This window comes from Pipistrellus kuhlii, unplaced genomic scaffold (genome assembly GCF_014108245.1).
Source record: "Pipistrellus kuhlii isolate mPipKuh1 unplaced genomic scaffold, mPipKuh1.p scaffold_m20_p_25, whole genome shotgun sequence".
NCBI classification, from domain to species: domain Eukaryota; kingdom Metazoa; phylum Chordata; class Mammalia; order Chiroptera; family Vespertilionidae; genus Pipistrellus; species Pipistrellus kuhlii.
Window position 1 is genome coordinate 388,143 of NW_023425524.1, and position 6,000 is coordinate 394,142.

At 60.2% G+C, this 6,000-nt stretch overlaps 1 protein-coding gene across 1 annotated transcript in view; it reads right to left on the minus strand.

Moving 5' to 3' along the window:
• IRF2BP2 (interferon regulatory factor 2 binding protein 2) overlaps positions 1-5,415 on the minus strand; it is a 28,305-nt gene extending 22,890 nt beyond the window's left edge. Inside the window, exon 1 of the mRNA XM_045587050.1 lies at positions 5,386-5,415. The gene's annotated coding sequence lies outside the window, so the exon portion shown is untranslated. The remainder of the gene's footprint in view (positions 1-5,385) is intronic.
• Between the last annotated feature and the right edge of the window lie 585 nt (positions 5,416-6,000).

The window sequence follows — 6,000 nt, forward strand, 5'->3', positions numbered from 1 at the left end:
GCGCGCCCTCTCTCTCTCTCTCTCTCTCTCTCTCTCTCTCTCTCTTTCTCTCTCTCTCTCTCTCTCCCTCTCCCTTCCTCTCTGAAATCAATAAAAATACACTAAAAAAAAAAAAAGGAAAAAGACCTCGGCTAGGTTGCCTGAGGACCCATTGTCTAGACTAGGGGTGTCGAACTCAGTCAGAGAAGGGGCCAAAATCTAAAATCCAGCCTAAATCGCGGGCCGAATGGTTTACTGGACAGTCATAAACTGTCATTGTGATGGAAACGCAGCGGAGCGCAGTGATGACAGCGCGGTGCGGGCCACATTGCAAGGCCTGGCGGGACGGATTTGGCCCGCGGGCCTTGTGTTTGACACGTGTGGTCTAGAATGCAGATCAGCAGAGTTCAGTCGTTGCACTGTGGACACTCGGCTCTGGTCCCATGGTGCACTGGTTAGCACTCTGGACTTCGATATTCGGCTCGGTGGGCTCCGGAGTTTGCCGACCGCAGGTCCAGGCTGACTCCGCTGGGCCGGGAAGCCGGGGGCCGCTGGCCTCGGGGGTCCCGGTGAGTGACTGAGGGCCGCCGGGCGCTGGGCGCCCTGAGCGCGTGCGACTGACGGTGTGCCACGGGGACCCGTTCTCTCCCCCGCTGCAGACCAGTGTGTTCTCATCACCGCCGGCTCCATGGCAACCAGGTGTCCAGACACTCGATGCGTCTCACGGATATTAAATCTCAGCCAGGCATCCGGCGGCTGTGGGTCTCAGAGCCGTTCTTGCCCACCGCACTGGGGTGGGCGCGTGGGGGAGGGGCGGGAGGAAGGGGGGGCGACCCGGGGCCCAGCTGGGCACAGGGACAGGGTGATGGGAGAGGAGCCTTTAAAATATATATATATATTTTATTGATTTTCCAGAGAGGAAGGGAGAGGTGATAGAGAGTTAGAAACATCGATGAGAGAGAATCATCGGTCAGCTGCCTCCTGCACCCCCCCCACCGGGGATGTGCCCGCAGCCAAGGTCCATGCCCCTTGACCGGAATCGAACCTGGGACCCTTCAGCCCACAGGCCGACGCTCTGTCCACTGAGCCACACCGGTTTCGGCTGGTCATTTTTACTGATGATCCAGAGGAAAGGGCAGATGGCAGGCACATGAAACTCCCGTGAAAACCCCACCAAACTCAACGCAACAGAGACGGGAGAGAGGATGTCAGTGGCGGCGGAGGAGGCAGCACAATGACTGTCCTGACGGGCCCACGTAGGCACCTGGAGGGCAGGGGTCGGCAAACGGCGGCTCCCGAGCCACAGGCGGCTCTTTGGGCCCTTGAGTGTTTAGCAAAGGCCAGCTTAGGAGTCCGCTAAGTTCATAACAACGTACCTACCTATAGAGTTTACGTTTAAAAAAATGTGGCTCCCCAAAGAAATGTCAGTTGTTGCACTGTTGATATTTGGCTCTGTGGACTGATGAGTTTGCCGACCACTGCTGCTGGGCCAATATTCCAAAAAGAGAAAGTAGGAGAGACAACCAGGAAGACTGATCGGGAGAGGAAGACGAGAGTTAAATTTAAAGCAGGGCCTGGCCGGAGCGGCTCAGTGGCTGAGCATCGGCCTAGGAACCAGGAGGTCACGGTTCGATTCCCGGTCAGGGCACAGGCGTGGGTTGCAGGCTCCATCCCCAGTGGGGGGAATGCAGGAGGCCGCCGATCCATGATTCCCTCTCATCATGGATGTTTCTACCTCTTTCTCTCTCTCTCTCTCTCTCTCCCACCCCCCCTTCCTCTCTGAAATCAATAAAAATATTTTAAACAAACAAATCAATAACAGGAAACCACATTCTCCATGAATGGAGGAGGAAGCAGGAAGAAGGCGTGGTTTTTTTTTCCTTCTTGAAAAACATGAGTAAGTTCCTCAATATGTTGGAGATTTTTTAGCACATTCTCTGGAAGAGGCCTCGGGTCTCGAACCCACAGCTCATGGAGACAGAGACCACAAATCTTCCGACGTCCCTTCCCGCCCGGCCTCAGAGATGGCCAGACGGGGGTCTCTTTTTAAAAATTACTTAATATATTTTTATTGATTTCAGAGAGAGAGAGAGAGAGAGAAACATCCATGATGATACAGAATCATGGATCGGCTGCCTCCTGCACGCCCCTCACTGGGGATGGAGCCCACAACCAGGGCCTGTGCCCTTGACTGGGAATCGAACCGGGACCTCCTGGTTCATAGGTCGATGCTCAGCCACTGAGCCACGCCAGCCAGGCACCGGTGTGTGTGTGTGTGTGTGTGTGTGTGTGTGTGTGTGTGTGTGTCTTTTTAGCTAACTGTCAACAATTCATAGAAAACTGCAGACCCAGGTCCTGCCCTGGGGATGTGATCAGAAAACCCCGGTTATTATGAAACCGAGGTTTGGATGTGCTGCCGGGCGGACGGGGAAAACTCTGGGAACAGGGGCGAGGGCTGCTTGGAGGAGCCCGGGCCGGCCCCAGTTACATAAAGAGCCTTCCTAGCAACCGGGTTTATCTGCAGTGGAAAAAGTGAGCGCGCTGATGCAAAGCATGAGCCAGCCGCGCTCTCCCCCGGCTGCTCGGAGGCCAGGCGGGCGCTTGTGGGAGTGACTTAACCCCTGGCAGCCCTGAACGGGGGCAGCTCGGAGCTGAAGGGCACCTTCACGCAGAGAAGCGTCCTCTCACCCCTCTCCGGCTGCTTCTGTCCCCCTTCCCCCCGCCCCTGGGATCTGCAGAAACACACCCTGCAAGGTCACCCTGTCCAGCCCGCCGAGGGAGGGAGTCACGTCTGATGGGGCAGCCGTGTGTCTGAACCCCAGGGGGTGAGCGTCTCGTTTCTGGAAGCCGGGACCCCAAACGATGCAGATTCGGGCCGTCTGGCATGGCTCCGTGATTGAGCGTCGACCTAGGAGCTGGGAGGGTACCGGGTTCGATTCCCGGTCAGGGCACGTGCCTGGATCCCCAGGGTGGGGCGTGCAGGAGGCAGCTGGTCCACGATTCTCTCCCATCATGGATGTCTCTCTCTCTCTCTTCCTTCCTCTCTGAAAGCAATAAAAAAAATATATTTTTTTAAATTAAAAACACTTTTTGTTGTTGTTCATCAGCTGAGGGTATTTTCCCATTGGTTTTTAGGGAGAGTAGGAGAGGGAAAGACAGAGAGACACATCGAAGTGAAAGAGATGCATCGATGAAAGAGATGCCTCCTACATGGTCCCCAACCAGGGCCCAGGCCGGGGAGGAGCCTGCAACCAAGGGACATGCCCTGGATCGGAATCGAACCCAGGACCCTGTGATCTGCAGGCGGATGCTCTATCCACTGAGCCACGCTGGCCTGGGGAAATACACACACACACACACACACACACACACACACAGTTTTTAAAGTGAGGAAAGGAGATGGAGAACACAGCATCTGGCCCTGCCTGAGCCGGTTTCAATGGAAATGAGATCAATCCGAGTCATTTTCCGCCTGCCGGCTCCCGGGTGATTCATGAATCGGAGAACTAGTTCATGAATCGCGCGGCGGCGGCGGGCAGGCGGGCGGGAGCCGGGCGCGGCCGAAGCCTCCATCCCTGGGGAGCGGCTGGCCGTTGCATAACGCGCCCTGCCTGCCTGGCCGGCCGGCGTCACCAATTCACCTACTTTCCCCGGAGAGGGAGGACTCTGCCTGCCTGCCTGCCTGCCTGGCCGGCCGGCGTCACCGATTCACCTACTTTCCCCGGAGAGGGAGGACTCTGCCTGCCTGCCTGCCTGCCTGGCCGGCCGGCGTCACCAATTCACCTACTTTCCCCGGAGAGGGAGGACTCTGCCTGCCTGCCTGCCTGCCTGCCTGGCCGGCCGGCGTCACCAATTCACCTACTTTCCCCGGAGAGGGAGGACTCTGCCTGCCTGCCTGCCTGGCCGGCCGGCGTCACCGATTCACCTACTTTCCCCGGAGAGGGAGGACTCTGCCTGCCTGCCTGCCTGCCTGGCCGCCAGGGTGCCTTCCTGCCCTCTGTCTGCATGGCTGTGCCCCCGGACAAGTGTGTGTGTGAGCATGCTCTGTGCGTGTGTGTATGAGTGTGTGCCTGCTGTGTGTGTGTGTATGAGTGTGTGTGTGTGTGTGTGTGTGAGTGTGTACACGCTGTGTGTGTATGAGTGTGTGAGCATGCTCTGTGCGTGTGTATGAGTGTGTGTGCCTGCTGTGTGTGTGTGTGTATGAGTGTGTGTGTGAGTGTGTACACGCTGTGTGTGTATGAGTGTGTGAGCATGCTCTGTGCGTGTGTATGAGTGTGTGTGCATGCGTGTGTATATAAGTGTGTGCGTGCCTGTGTGTGTGCATGTGAGTGTGAGAGCATGTGTGAGTGTATAAGTGTCTTTGAGTGTGAGTGCATGTGCATGTGTGTGCCTGTGTGCGCACATGAGTGTGAGAGTGTGTGGGAGTATATACATGTGTGGGAGTGGGTGCATGTGTGTGGGAGTGCGTGCATGTGAGTGTGTGTTTGTGCATGTGTGCAAGTGTGTGTGAGAGTGAGTCTGTGTGCATGTGTGTACAGTGTGAGTGTGTGAGAGTGAGTCTGTGTGCATGTGTGTACAAGTGTGAGTGTGTGTGTGTGTGTGTGTGTGTGTGTGAGAGAGAGAGAGACGGGCTGTGGGCCCTTTAAACCTGCCCTGGAGCCCAGCTCCCGGCTCCCGGCAGTGCTGGGCGGGCTGATTGCCGGCTGCGGCCGGGGACGCCATCCCATCTCCCGGGAGCTCAGCCACAGAGCGAAAATGCAGCGTCTGCCTACAGGCGCCGGGCGGGCTCACGTGGCCGCAGAGCCGGACACGGAGAATGACCTAGAACATGCCTCTGAGGACAGGGAGGAGGGCGTGTGCGTGTGCGTGTGTGTGTGTGTGCGTGTGTGAGAGAGAGAGAGAGGAGGAGGAGGAGGAGGAGGAGGAGGAGGAGGAGGAGGGAGAGAGGCAGACACAGAGAGGGAGAGGAGAGGGGAGGGGAGGGGAGGGAGGAGGGAGGGAGGCCAGGGCTGGCACATGCCTGCCGGGATGATGTCATGGGCAGTTGGAGGCGAGAGCAGAAAAACAGCCCGGGCCGCGCTGGCCCCGCTGCCCCGAAGGGGAGGGCGGGCGGCCAGGCCGGCATTCTGGGAAACCGAGTGCAGGTGCCAAGCGGGCCGGGCCGGGCCGGGCCGGGAGGAGCTGACGGCTTTGTTCTGGCCTGGCCGCCCGCCAGGCCTGCTCCGCTCCCCGCTCTGCAGCGAGGGCCTGGCCGGCCGCCAGCGCCCGAGGGAGGCCTTTCCTCTCCCGGAGCCCGACCCCTCCTCCCGGCCAGCAGCCGCGGTTGCCATGGCGGAGGGGAGCAAAGTTTAAAAAACACGGGGCCCGCGGGAGGCACGCTGCGATCCAGATGCGGCCGGGCGCAGAGGGGAGGGGGGCTGGGACCCCGGCCCCGGCCCCGGCCCCGGCCCCCCCCCCCCCCCCCCGCCGGCCTCGGGGCTCGCTGCCCGCTCGGGGTGACTCCGGGATACACATGGGGCCGGGGCCGCGCTGTTTACAGCAGCGACGCCGGGGCTGGCCCCGCGCCCGCTGGCCGCCCGCCTCCCTCTTCCCCAGGCCGCGGAGAGTAATGTGAAACGGAAAATGTCATGATTTCCACGGGGAACGCGGCCGCCGTTCTGAGAAAGATCCAGAAGCCCGGGCCACGGAGCCGCGGGCGGGCAGGAAGCAGGGGGGTGCGGGGGGGCCGGCCCGGGGGCCCCTGGTCCCCAGGAGCTGGCCTGTGGCCACGGCCGAGGGCTCTGCCCGGCCCTGACCAGGGGGCCCAGGCCGATCAGGGGCGGGTGCAGCAGGGGGGACGTCAGGGCCTGGGGTGCAGGGTCCGGGGAGCCCCAGGAACCTGGCTGGCCCCCGAGTCCTGCCCCCCCCGAGGCCCAGGCCGCCCTCTCTGCGGCTCCCAGCAGCACAGACACTTCTGTGTTTCCAATCCGGTTCCTCTGTCACCTCTGATCACACGACGGGAGGGGACACGTCTGATCACAG